This window comes from Neomonachus schauinslandi, chromosome 13 (assembly GCF_002201575.2).
Source record: "Neomonachus schauinslandi chromosome 13, ASM220157v2, whole genome shotgun sequence".
In the NCBI taxonomy this organism is placed as follows: domain Eukaryota; kingdom Metazoa; phylum Chordata; class Mammalia; order Carnivora; family Phocidae; genus Neomonachus; species Neomonachus schauinslandi.
Window position 1 is genome coordinate 28,990,875 of NC_058415.1, and position 14,543 is coordinate 29,005,417.

At 39.3% G+C, this 14,543-nt stretch overlaps 1 protein-coding gene across 1 annotated transcript in view; it reads right to left on the reverse strand.

Moving 5' to 3' along the window:
• Positions 1-14,543, reverse strand: part of FANCC (FA complementation group C) — a 281,479-nt gene that overhangs the window by 249,811 nt on the left and 17,125 nt on the right. The window contains exon 2 of the mRNA XM_044920602.1: positions 11,296-11,357. The gene's annotated coding sequence lies outside the window, so the exon portion shown is untranslated. The remainder of the gene's footprint in view (positions 1-11,295; positions 11,358-14,543) is intronic.

A 14,543-nucleotide genomic window follows, 5' to 3' on the forward strand; every position in this document is an offset into this window, starting at 1 on the left:
TCCTGGTGAGGTTCCTCCTCCTGGCTTGTGGATGGCCACCATCTTTCTGTATGCTCACATGACCTCTTATTTGTGCGCATGCAGAGAAAGAGATCTCTCCTCCCCTTCTTTTAAGGTACCAATTCTTGCACCAAACCAGATTATGACCCCACCCTTACGACCTCATTTAACCTTAATTACCTCTTTAAAGGCCCTATCTCCAAACACAGTCACTTTGGGAGTTAGGGCTTCAACATATGGGGGGGGGGGGGGGGGGGCAGGCGAAATTCAGTCCATAGCACAATCCTCCACTCACTAACCAGCTTTCTTATCATGAGTTCCAAAATTCCATGGAATATATTTCTCACCCTTAATTCATAATCTTCTAGAAGCTTAGTCTTCTGCCTACTCTCGCCACACCACCAGTTTACACCCGTGTAAGGCTTTAACTCTGTCTTCAGACACTTTAGCAACTTACCAAGATTAAAACTTAACTTTGAGCCTCAAAAATGGCTTAACTCCTAAAATGACTGTGCAAAAAAGAGTTAACATAGCAGGCCTGAAACTGCTCTCCTCAGAAAGGACTGTTTGAAACACTGGCACTTGGCTAGACTCTGGGAACTTGGATACTAGAAGAGTTCCCACCTCCCTAACTACTAAGAGGGACTCACAGTACCTAAACTGTACAGACAATGTGATTTATGCTGAACACCTGCTTTCCTTCTGAGGGTCTGGAATTTGGTACCTGCTAGGATGGTAGGAAGACTATGTGACCAGCCCCCAATAAAAACTTTGGGCATTGACTCTCTCTCTAATGAGCTTCTCTGATGGATGACATACTACACGTTATCACAGTTCTGCTGGAGGAAATGTGTCCTGTGTGACCCTACAGGGAAAAGACTCTTAGAAGCTTGTGCCTGGTTTTCTCCTGACTTCATCCTATGCACCTTTTCCCATTGCTGATTTTACTTGGTATCCTTTCCCTGTAATAAACCATAATTTGAGGACAACTACATGCTGAATTATGTGAAGTCTTCCTAGTGAATCATCAAAGTTGTAGTATAGAAGACATCTGACACTTCAATCCACTTAATTCGTATCACCAAACATCTACCCTAGTAAAAGAACCCCATATTCCTATATTTTAATTTTCCCAAGTTCCACTCCAACCCATAATTCTCCCAGCCCTGGCCTTATCCAGTCAATTTTCTACAATTATCATAATCACTCAGGTTAAGATAACCATCTGCTCTCACTATGTATCAGTGCTTCTGTAACTGGGGTGAATATGCTCCAAGAGATAGCAGCAGGTGTTTATTTTTTTTTAATATAAAAATGTTCATTTCCTAAATCTTTTAGTAAAAATAGCATTCCCAGGCACTTCTCCATGTTGAGCCTCATTTTACTTGATCTTTCTGCAAGGGTAGAAGCTGCAGAGCACTCCTTCTATCTGCTATAAGCTGCTTCTTCCTCCAAATAGCCTTAAATGTCAGTGTTCCACGGGTCTCCACGTTCTGCCTCTTTCACCTCACTTCCCAAAGACCATTCCATTTACTTCCCTAACTTGAGCTTCTACCTACAGTCCATACATCTTTGCCTTCAGCTCTGTCACCTGTCCTAAGCCCCAGAATCTCACCTCCAAACACCTACAGGATAAATATATCTATGGATCCTACTGATCACTCAGACTAATCGTCTTCTTGATACTTTTGTTCAAAAAGATCATCGAGGTCTGTTTGCTTCACAATTCCATTGGTATGTCTACAGCTACTATATCACAGCAATCTGAATTTATAGAAGTTATAGAAAACTATTTGAATTCTTTCCTTAACATGTCTTTTTGGTATTCCAGTCTACACTGTTCCTATTTAGTAGTTCACTATCACAGTAGAGCCTGGTGAAAAGCTATGCACACACCAGCCATTTAATAAATGATCATTCAACAAATTAATATTGTCATCCATCTATCAGACCTACAGCAAAGAGAATGGAACACAATGCTGGTAACCCAGCTGCATGTAGAAATGTCACTACTGGTAATCTCAATTTATTAGTTCTATATGAATCAAAATTTTCAAAGAACGGTTTGGAATAACCAGCTAGCCATTTAAGGGATAAAATGTGTATGAAGGTTTAAACTTTAAAAATTAAATCATTTAAGAAAAAAAAAAAAAGGAAGAGGGGGTATTTGCTGTAGGAATGTCCAGATAAGGATGGTAGACTGAACATACATAGGTTTCATTCCTCCCTGAAACTGTACAAAGATGAAAATAAAGGAAATTACTTTTCCTTTTTTTTTTAAGGCATAAACTTACAAGGATGAAGAGGACAGAAAAGGAGAAAACAGCAATAGAATTTAACAAGCTAGAAAGTGATAGACCAATGGTGACTAACTTAATAGACCGGAGAAACCAGAATCTGAGAAAACAGCTAAACCCAGCCCATTTTACATCCCATTTTATACCACTGGACTCCTAACAGGATCAGGAAATGAAGAAATCTGGGACATCTAGAAATGGAGATGTGAAGGGAGACCTAAAATAAAGTCAACTGGTTTAAAGGCTATCTAAGATACAGTTAGAGCTCCACAGCTTCATTCCAACTCTGGCAGCCTAGGCCCCAACCTGACCAAAAAGAGGTAGTTTATTCTCTGGAGATGATAAAAGAGGTCTCTGGACTACAAGTCAACAGACACAGCTGAGAGCAGAGCCATAGTGCCGCAAACAGGGGATGGAGACCAGCAACCAGAAAGTGATATAACAGCGGAGCGCAAAATCGGAACTTTTAGAAGTCTACTCCAATGGAGGACATCCCTGCCTAAAAGGCGCTCAGGTGGTGAAGTGGGGCAGAATCCTAGGTGGGACAATGCAGTCTCAGGATCCCTGCATTCACAGAAAGAATGGGGGTGCCTGAGTGCAGCAGAGTTCCCAGATATCGAAGCAGGAAAAGCGGCTGTAATCAGTGAGCCCAGGAGTGGGCTTTCAGCCTGGTGTTGCCATAAACCACAAACCCTGGCACTATCCGAGCAGGGGCCCACCAGGCGGCAGAACCATGGTGAAACCCCCCTCTTCCCCCGGGACAAGCGGCTTGCCACAGTAGTCTGCAGGGTTAGGAGACCCAAGACAGGGTCACATGCCTGAGATAAAAAGGCTCGATCACAGGCTGTGTGAGCAAGGAGTGTGGATGGAGACCAGTGAAACAGGAGTGATTGCTTTTCCTGAGGGCTCACTGAAGAGTGGGGGGCGCAAGCTCTCAACTCTAGGACTAGAAATTGGGAGGCCGCCATTTTCATTCTCATCCTCAAAAACGATGCAGAAAGCCTTCAAGGGAACAAAAGCCACATACAGTAATTCACAGCCACTTACTTAGGTGCCCCCCCTCCCACCCCACACAGAGGTGGTGCAATTCTGCATGGGGCAAAGACACCTGAGAAATCAGCGCAACAGTCCCCTGCCCCCAGGAGATAAGCAAAAACATCTGGGTAAGAGCAAGTTTACTGATCACACAGAACTGCAAAACACCAATGCAAGAGAGAAATACTATATAGAATGCATGGGTTTTTTCTCACGATTCTGTAGTCTTTCAATTTTAATTATTTTCTCTTTGCTTTTCAACCAACCTACTGAGCAGGGGAGCCTGATGTGGGACTCGATCCCAGGACCCTGTAATCACAACCTGAGCCGAAGGCAGACACTTAACCATCTGAGCCACCCAGGTGTCCCTTCTTTTTTTTTTTTTAAGTCTTTTTAAATTTTCATCTTTATAGTTATATTCTTTTTTTTTTAAAAGATTATTTGAGAGACAGACAGAGAGAGAGAGACGGAAAGAGCAAAAGCAGGGGAGGCAACAGGCAGAGGGAGAGGTAGAAGCAGACCCCCTGCTGAGCAGAAAGCCTGATGCAGGACTCAATCCCAGGACGCTGGGATCATGGCCCTAGCCAAAGGCAGACACCTAACTGACTGAGCAACCCAAGCGCCCCTTTACAGTTACGTTCTATCCTTTCATTGTATTTAGTTTTGTTTTTGTATATATATAAGATTTTCTTTCTTTACAATTTTGGGATGCAGTTTGTTCTAACAGATCAAAATACACCCAGAACCTAGAGTATTATTCTGTTCTCTTCAGCTGTCTGATTACATTCTGTATTGTTTTATTAAAGTCTTTTTTAATTTTCATCTTTACAGTTACTATGCCATCCCTTCATTGTATTTTTGTTTTTGTATGTGTGCATGTATGTGTGTGTATATATATATATATATATATATATATATATATATATATATATGCATGTGCATATGTGTAAGTTTTCCTTTCGTTACAGTTTTGGAATACAGTTTCTTCTAACAGACCAAAAGACACCCAAGGCATAGTGTATCACTCTGTTCTATTCAGCTGTCTGTTTATAGCCTTTCTTTTTTCTTTGTCTTTTATTTTTTTTTTTTTAAAGATTTTATTTATTTATTTGACAGAGAGAGACACAGCGAGAGAGGGAACACAAGCAGGGGGAGTGGGAGAGGGAAAAGCAGGCTTCCTGCCAAGCAGGGAGCCCGATGCGGGGCTCGATCCCAGGACCCTGAAATCATGACCTGAGCCAAAGTCAGACGCTTAATGACTGAGCCACCCAGGCGCCCCTTCTTTGTCTTTTAATTTTCATTTTTACAGTTATAGTCTATCCTTTTATTGTATTTAATTTTCTTTTTGTACGTATATGTAAGTTTTTCTTTCTTTACAATTTTGGGATCTAGTTTTCTAACAAACAGATCAAAATACACAGAGGATCCAGTGTATTGCTCTGTTCTGTTCACCTGATTATATTCTCTCTTTTCTTTTCTCAATTTTTCTTTTTCTTCCCCAGTTTTGGGTCCCTTCTGATATGATTAGTGTGTATTTCTCTGGAGTCGTTGTTGTGATTTTAGTATTTTGTTCTCTCCATCATGTATTCTCTGGACAGAGTAACAAGACAAAAAAACTAATCTCAAAAAAGAGAAGAGGCAGTACTGACTGCCAGGGACTTAATCAGTATAGATATAACTAAGACGTCAGAACTACAGTTCAGAATAACAATTATAAATGATACTAGCTGGACTTGAAAAAAGCATAGAAGACACTAGAGAATCCCTTTCTAGAGACATAAAAGAACTAAAATCTAATCAAGTCAAAATAAAAAATGCTATTAATGAGATGCAATCAAAAATGGAGGCTCTAACTGCTAGGATAAATGAGGCAGAAGAGAGAATTAGTGATATAGGAGACAAAAGGATGGCGAATAAAGAAGCTGAGAAAAAGAGAGAGAAACAACTACTGGATCACAAGGGGAGAGTTCGGGAGATAAGTGATACCATAAGATGAAACAATATTAGAATAATTGGGATCCCAGAAGAAGAAGAAAGAGAGAGAGGGGCAGAAGGTATATTGGAGTAAATTACAGTGGAGAATTTCCCTAACCTGGGGAAGGAAACAGGCATCCAAGTCCAGAAGGCACAGAGAAACCCCCTCAAAACCAATAAACATAGGTCAATACATGGACATATAATAATAGCGAAGCTCGCAAATCTCAGAGACAAAGAGAAAATCCTGAAAGCGGCTTGGGACAAGAGGTCCGTAACCTACAGGGGTAGCTTACAGCAGCAGACCTATCCACAGAGACCTGGCATGCCAGAATGGACTGGCATAATATATTCAGGGTGGTAAATGAGAAAAATATGCAGCCAAGAATACTTTATAAAGCAAGGCTGTCATTCAAAATAGAAAAAGCAGCTTTGCACAGTGGCAGTATCATAGCCAATGAGTTTTATCCAAGGAGCGATTACTGCTAATTCAAAATAGAAAAAGCGATAAAAATCTTCCGGGACAAACAGAAAATAAAAGAATTTGTGATCACCAAACCAGCCCTGCAAGAAATAAAGGGGGTCCTGTTAGTGAACAGAGAACCGAAGAGTAACAAAGACCAGAAAGGAACAGAGACAATAGACAGAAACAGTGACTTTACAGGTAATAAAACGGCACTAAAATCATATCTTTCAGTAGTTGAACGTAAGTGGGCTAAATGCCCCATTCAAAAGACACAGGGTATGAGACCGGATAAAAAAGCAAGACCCATCCATATGCTGTCTGCAAGAGACTCATTTTAGGCCCAAAGACACCTCCAGATTGAAAGTGAGGGGGTGGAAAACCATTTATCATGCTAATGGACATCAAAAGAAAGATGGGATAGCAATCCTTTTATCAAACAAATTAGAGTTTAAACCAAAGACTGTAACAAGAGATGAGAAAGGACTCTATATCATAATTAAAGGGTCTATCCAAAAAGAAGAGCTAACAATTATAAACATTTATGCCCCTAACATGGGAGCAGCCAAATAAAAAAAAAACAATTAATAACAAAGTTAAAGAAACCCATTGATAATAACACATTAATAGGAGGGGACTATAACACCCCACTCACAGCAATGGACAGATCATCTAAGCAGAAGATCAACAAGGAAACAAGAACTTTGAATGACACACTGGACCAGATGGATTTCACATATATATTCAGAGCATTCCATCCTAAAGCAACAGAACACACATTCTTCTCAAGTGCACATGGAACATTCTCCAGAATAGGTCACATCCTGGGTCACAAATCAGGTCTCAACCAGTACCAAAAGACTGGGATCATTCCCTGCATATTTTCAGACCACAATGCATTGAAACTAGAACTCAATCACAAGAGGGAATTTGGAAAGAACTCAAATACATGGAGAATAAAGAGCATCCTAGTAAAGAATGAATGGGTCAACCAAGAAATTAAAGTAGAATTAAAAGAATTCATAGAAACAAATGAAAATGAAAACACAGGTGTTCAAAACCTTTGGAAGGCAGCAAAGGCGATCCTAAGAGGGAAGTATACAGCAAACAAGCCTTTCTCAAGATGCAAGAAAAGTCTCAAATACACAACCTAACCTTACACCTAAAGGAGCAGGAGAAAGAACGGCAAATAAAGCCTAAACTCAGCAGGAGAAGAGAATTAATAAAGATTAGAACAGAAATCAGTGAAATAGAAACCAAAAGAACAGTAGAACACACCAACGAAACTAGGAGCTGGTTCTTTCAAAGAATTAGTAAGATCAACACACCCTCAGCCAGACTTATGAAAAAGAGAAAGGACACAAATAAATAAAATCATGAATGAAAGAGGAGAGATCACAACCAACACCGAAGAAATACAGACAATTATAAGAAAATATTATGAGCAAATATATGCCAACAAAATAGGCAATCTGGAAAAAATGGATATATTCCTAGAGATGTACTGAACCAGGAAGAAACAGAAAACCTGAACAGACCGATAACCAGCAAGGAAATTGAAGCAGTAATCAAAAGTCTCCCCACAAACAAGAGTCCAGGGCCAGATGGCTTCCCAAGGGAATTCTACCAAACATTTAAAGAAGAATTAATACCTATTCTTCTGAAGCTGTTTCAAAAAACAGAAATAGAAGGAAATCTTCCAAATTCGTTCTATGAGGCCCACATTACACCTTGATCCCAAAACCAAAGGCCCCACCAAAAAGAATTACAGACCGATTATCCCTGATGAACACGGATGTTGAAATTCTCACCAAGATACTAGTCAATAGGATCCAACAGTACATTAAAAGGATTATTCACCACGATCAAGTAGGATTTATTCCTGGGCTGCAAGGGTGGTTCAACATTCGCAAACCAATCAATGTAATATACCACATTAATAAAAGAAAGGACAGGAACCATATGATCCTTTCAATAGATGCAGAAAAAGCATATGATAAAGTACAGCAACGTTTCTTGATTAAAACTCTATGCAGTGTAGGGATAGAAGGAACATACCACAGTATCATAAAAGCCATCTACGAAAAGCCCACAGCAAATATCATCCTCAATGGGGAAAAACTAAGAGCTTTGCCCCTAAGGTCAGGAACACGACAGGGATGTCCAATCTCACCACTGCTGTTCAACATAGTACTGGAAGTCCTAGCCTTAGTAATCAGACAACAAAAAGAAATAAAAGCATCCAAACTGGCAAAGAAGAAGTCAAACTCTCACTCTTTGCAGATGACATGATACTGTAAGTGGAAAACCCAAAAGACTCACCCCAAAATTGCTAGAACTCATACAGGAATGCAGCAAAGTGCCAGAATACAAAATCAATGCACAAAAATCAGTTGCATTTCTATATACTAACAATGGGACAGAAGAAAGAGAAATTTAGGAGTTGATCCCATTTACAATTGCACCCAAAACCGTAAGATACCTAGGAATAAACCTAACCAAAGAGGCAAAGAATCTGTATTCAGAAAACTATAGAACACTCATGAAAGAAACTGAGGAAGACACAAAGAAATGGAAAAACCTTCCATGCTCATAGATTGGAAGAACAAATATTGTTAAAATGTCTATGCTACCTAGAGCAATCTACACATTCAATGCAATCCCCATCAAAATACCATCCACTTTTTTCACAGAGCTGGGAACAAATAATCCTAAAATGTCTATGGAACCAGAAAAGATCCCGAATAGGGCGCCTGGGTGGCTCAGTCGTTAAGCGTCTGCCTTCGGCTCAGGTCATGATCCCAGAGTCCTGGGATCGAGTCCCACATCGGGCTCCCTGCTCGGCGGGAAGCCTGCTTCTCCCTCTCCCACTCCCCCTGCTTGTGTTCCTGCTCTCGCTGTCTCTCTCTGTGTCAAATAAATAAATAAAATCTTTAAAAAAAAAAAAAAAAAAAAAAAGAAAAGATCCCGAATAGCCAAAGGAATGTTGAAAAAGAAAACCAAAACCGGGGGCATCACAATGCCGGACTTCAAGCTCTATTACAAAGCTGTAATCATCAAGACAGTATGGTACTGGCACCAAAACAGACACATGGATCAATGGAACAGAATAGAGAGCCCAGAAATGGACCTCAAGTCTATGGTCAACTAATCTTTAATAAAGAAGGAAAGAATATCTAGTGGAAAAAAGACAGTCTCTTCAACAAATGGTGTTGGGAAAATTGGACAGCCACATGCAGAAGAATGAAACTGGACCATTTTCTTACACCATACACAAAAATAGACTCAAAATGGATCAAAGATCTAAACGTGAGATAGCAATCCATCAAAATCCTAGAGGAGAACACAGGCAGCAACCTCTGTGACCTCAGCTGCAGCAACTTCTTGCTAGACACATCTCCAAACGCAAGGGAAACAAAGGTAAAAATGAACTATTGGGACTTCATCAGGATAAAAAGTTTTTGCACAGCAAACAGTTGACAAAACCAAAAGACAACTGACAGAATGAGAGAAGATATTTGCAAATGACCTAGCAGATAAAGGGCTAGTATCCAAAATCTATAAAGAACTTATCATACTCAAAACTTAAAGAACAAATTATCCAATCAAGAAATGGGCAAAAGAGATGAACAGACATTTCTCCAAAGAAGACACACAAATGGCCAACAGACACATAAAAAAATGCTCAACATCACTCAACATCAATACCACAATGAGATATCACCTCACACCAGTCAGAATGGCTAAAATTAACAAGTCAGGAAACAATAGATGTTGGCAGGGATGCGGAGAAAGGGGAACCCTCCTACACCGTTGGTGGGAATGCAAACTGGTGCAGCCACTCTGGAAAACAGCATGGAGGTTCCTCAAAAAGTTGAAAATAGAGCTACCCTATGACCCAGCAATTACACTACTAGGTATTTACCCTAAAGATCCAAATGTAGTGACCTGAAGGGGCACCTCCACCCCAATGTTTATAGCAGCCATGTCCACCATAGTGAAACTATGGAAAGAGCCCAGATGTCCATTGACAGATGAATGGATAAAGAATATGTGGTATGTATATATATACACACACACAACAGACTACTACTCAGTCATCAAAACAAATGAAATCTTCCCATTTGCAATGACATGGATGGAACTAGAGGGTATTATGCTAAGCGAAATAGGTCATTCAGAGAAAGATAATTATCATATGATCTCACTCATATGTGGAATTTAAGAAACAAAACAGAGGATCACAGGGGAAGGGAGGGGAAAATATAACAAGAGAAAATTGGAGAGGGAGACAAACCGTAAGAGACCCTTCGTCATAGGAAACAAACTGAGGGTTGTTGGAGGAGATAGGGTAACTGGGTGATGGACATTAAGAAGGCACATGATGGGGCACCTGGGTGGCTCAGTTGGTTAAGCGACTGCCTTCAGCTCAGGTCATGATCCTGGAGTCCTGGGATCGAGTCCCGCATCGGGCTCCCTGCTCGGCAGGGGGTCTGCTTCTCCCTCTGACCCTCCTCCCTCTCATGTGCTCTCTCTCATTCTCTCTCTCTCTCAAATAAATAAATAAAAATATTAAAAAAAAAAAAAAAGAAGGCACATGATGTAATGAACACTGGGTATTATGTAAGACTGATGAATCACTGAACTCTACCTCTGCTATTAATAATACACTATATGTTAATTAACTAAATTTAAATTTAAAAAATACACAGATAAAAAACAACATGGAAGTCACATGGGGAAAGGAAGAGACTTTAAAAACTTTTTCAAAAAGTCGTAACATTCGTATCTTTTTTTTTTTTTAAAGATTTTTTTTATTGATTTATTTGACAGAGAGAGACACAGCGAGAGAGGGAACACAAGCAGGGGGAGTAGAAGAGGGAGAAGCAGGCTTCCCGCAGAGCGGGGAGCCTGATGCGAGGCTCGATCCCAGCACCCGGGATCATGACCTGAGCTGAAGGCAGACACTTAACGACTGAGCCACCCAGGCGCCCCAACATTCGTATCTTTATAGTACAGAGAAGAGAATACTATAGCCATGAAATGAGAAAATATTAACAAAATGAACATGCAGAGAATGATCTTGGAAATTAAACATAAAATACTAGAAATAAACTCAACAGAAAAGAATTTAAAGTTGAAAAAAATGTCTCAAAGGTAAAGCAAAAACACAATGTGATGGAAAACAGGAAGAAGGTAAAGAATATCAGTCCTGGAAGTCAAATTCCAAATAAAGGGGCTCCAAAGAAAACGGAAGAGAGGATACAGTGAACACAAATTTTCCTAGAACAAGAGGCTCCAAACTGAAAGGGTTCAACACAATGGATGAAAAGAGCATTATAATACACCATGGCACATCTTCATAAAATTGTAAAAACATTGGAAGGTAGAAGGAAATGGAACAATGCCTTCACAATTCTGAAGGAAAACTATTTCTAACATGGAATTTTATATCCATCAAACTATCAAACAAGCGTGACTAGAATCACGACACATTCAATAGACAGTGACCAGAAAATAACTCACCTTCCACACACCCTTTTAAGAAGATACTAGAGGATGTTCACCACCAAAAGCGGGGAATAAACCTAGAAAGAGAAACAAAAAGAAGACATAATATCAGAGAAAGGACAGAATGGATGATAATGAAGGAAAATCCTACAATAACTGAAAAAAGTTTTTAAACAGAAAGAGGCTTTTTGTATCTGCTCAGAGTTCCTTCTCAAAATACAGAATTTTATGTAAACACTGAAAGAATTCAAGAAACCTCCACAACCTCTTAAATTAAAAAAAAAAAAAGGAAAGCAAAAAGAAAGAAGGGGGAGACAAAAGCAACAGCATTCATTGTGGTATACCAGTCTTCTATATTGATAGAAAAAGCCAGTTCTTCTGATCAGCTCTGTGCTTCCAGTTACTAACTTTAGGTTACAACACAGTACTTGACAATGGTTGGCTTCAATTCTTCTGGTCATAAAATGTTTAACAGAAATTAAAGAACAAATGTAAATAAGGGAGACTCAACTGCCTTCTTTTGATAAATGTTGCCTCTTTTTAATCAAAGACTAAAAATGGTTTAGCAATAGCCAATTTAGATGCTTCCTCAACAGTCCACTGGAGAAATTCAGTAAAGGTAAATGGAATTTTAAAATGCGGTCACCAGGGGCACCTGGTGGCTCAATCAGTTAAGCATCTAACTCTTGGTTTCAGCTCAGGTCACGATCTCATGGGTTGTGGGATCAAGCCCTGAATTGGGCTCCTTGCTCAGCAGGGAGTCTGCTTGAAATAGTCTCTCCCTCTGTCCCTCTCCCTGCTCCTGCTCTCTCTCTCTCAAAAATAAATAAATAAATAAATCTTTAAAATAAAATGTGGTCACAAATAAACAAGCAAACAAAAACAAAACAATCACACCCACTCCTAGAACTATCTGACCCACTCAAAGCGCCTCCAGTGGACTCCTGTATACTCTTAAATTTGACCAGAAACACCCCAAAAAATCATACAAGATTTCATAAGAAATCAAAGCACAGAACGTAGCTCTAGAAAATACTACTGCTTAACTGATACCTCACTGGTAATCACACTAAGTGGAAAATGAGAAAAACAAATTGGAATAGTGCAGGTTTTGAAAGCTTGTCCTACCACAGCCTAACTGAAAGACAAGTTCACAAGAAACATGCTCAAAATCACAGAATAAAATTCTTTCCTTAAATACAGCATTTTAAATTGTCCAACTGATACGATTCTAAAATATCAACTATTTACTATCTTCTAATTGACTAATGCAATTGGATTCCATTAACAGCTAATTTTTGCCAAATTCTAAAAAACTCATTTAAGTTAAAAGACCATAAAGAAAGAATACTTATACTGTATTTTTGCATTCCTACAATTCGAAAGCAACAGAATCAAATTTTTTCAGGATGTGAATAAACATGCCATACTTCAGGTTAAAAGCATATTCTATTCCAAAATTAGCAGTGAAAATAAGCTCGGAAAGAAAGGACTTCCCAGCCTTGAATTCAGTGGCATTAATATTAATGACAATCCCACTCATTTCAAAGGCATGTCCCAGAGTGTTTATATTATGAAAAATGGCTCTGGAATGTCATCTTCAGTAAATTTTAAATTGTTTAATCTGAGGTTTTGCTAGATTTGTAACAGCTGCACTTGTGTTTACAACTATAATTAAGATCTTTACAGCATGGCACTCCTTTACACATTTTTTAGATCTGGTTGGTACAAACATGTTGTACTGATCAATGGAAATGAGTTTGGTATCTCTCGATAGCTACAAATTTGGTCAGAATAAAGTTTTGTTTTGGATTAACATTGTACAACAAATGCATCATAGACCTTCAGAAGTTTTATGGTATTGGTTACAGAAGGATAGGATAAAAACTTCCATTCCTATACAAACATTTGGAAAATGACTCAATTTGTGTTTGTGGAATTCAAATTTTGTTTGGGGAGAAGATATGCATATCAAATACACTGTGGATCTAATTTGTTTGCTGGCATTCACGGAGGCTCTCAGGGCAAGTTACCAAGCAGAAACTGGTTAGGCAGTATTCAAAAGCCTGCATTTCTTCTAATACCTTTATTTACACAGTAGAAAAATGGAACAAAAAAGCCTGCCAAAGACTTGCTTAAGACTGTTTCAACAGGGAGCACCAGCAATCCTTGGCCATGGGGCTGCTGGGGCAATGAGAAGAGCACCAGACCAGCGTCAGTTTCGGGGGTAACAGTCAACAGCTTTGCCACTAACCTCAGTTCTTTCTCTGTAAATATTTCACAGAGAAGTTATTATTGAAGGTGAAGGTTCTCTGCTAAAATAAGTTGAGTCTGGGCAACCAGAAATGCCCGGCTCTTTTATTTTTTTTTTATTTTTTTATAAAATACTTTCTTTTTTTTTTTTTTAAAGATTTTATTTATTTATTTGAGACAGAGAGAATGAGAGACAGAGAGCATGAGAGGGAAGAGGGTCAGAGGGAGAAGCAGACTCCCTGCCGAGCAGGGAGCCCGATGCGGGACTCGATCCCAGGACTCCAGGATCATGACCTGAGCCGAAGGCAGTCGCTTAACCAACTGAGCCACCCAGGCGCCCAATGCCCGGCTCTTTTAGAAACTGAAAAGATTATCATGCCCTAATAGCTAAGACATATTTAAAAGCTGCACAAACAGAAGTAACCCCACAAGTTCTTCAGCACTATCCTCTTTTTGGGCTCTCAGGAATTCCTAATCCTGGTCAAAATTAATTTTTTGAAAAGCCTCCACTCTATTTTGTTCAGAATTACCCATTTCTTCCCCTAGCTATAACTTTGACAACTGAATGCACTTCAAAATGATTCAAGTGTTACTAAATTACTTTAGACAAAGGTCATAAATTCAAATGTCCAGAATGGGTCAGTTAAATGAGTAAAGCAATCAAAAGGGCTTGAGGCTACTGGGAGACAAAGCATCATCCAAAGAAGACAGCCAGAACTTAGTTCCTGCCAGCTGCTGGTAAAGGAAAAGTCAGATTTAGTTGTCCTACTGCCTTAATAAAAACCTAGAAAATATGGGTTTTTAAAGGTGAAACTGCTTGGTGTTTAAATGTTAGTGACTAGAAAACTCTTAAACATCATGCAAGCCACACAAAACTTAACTTCAAAGCAGATCTGTTCTCTGCTTTATTATCTCTACCATGTTTGTTTTATACGGATGTATGTAAAATACCCTTACAAGGTAAAAAAGAACTTTGGTGACTTTTTTTAATGCTTCAATTATGCTATGAC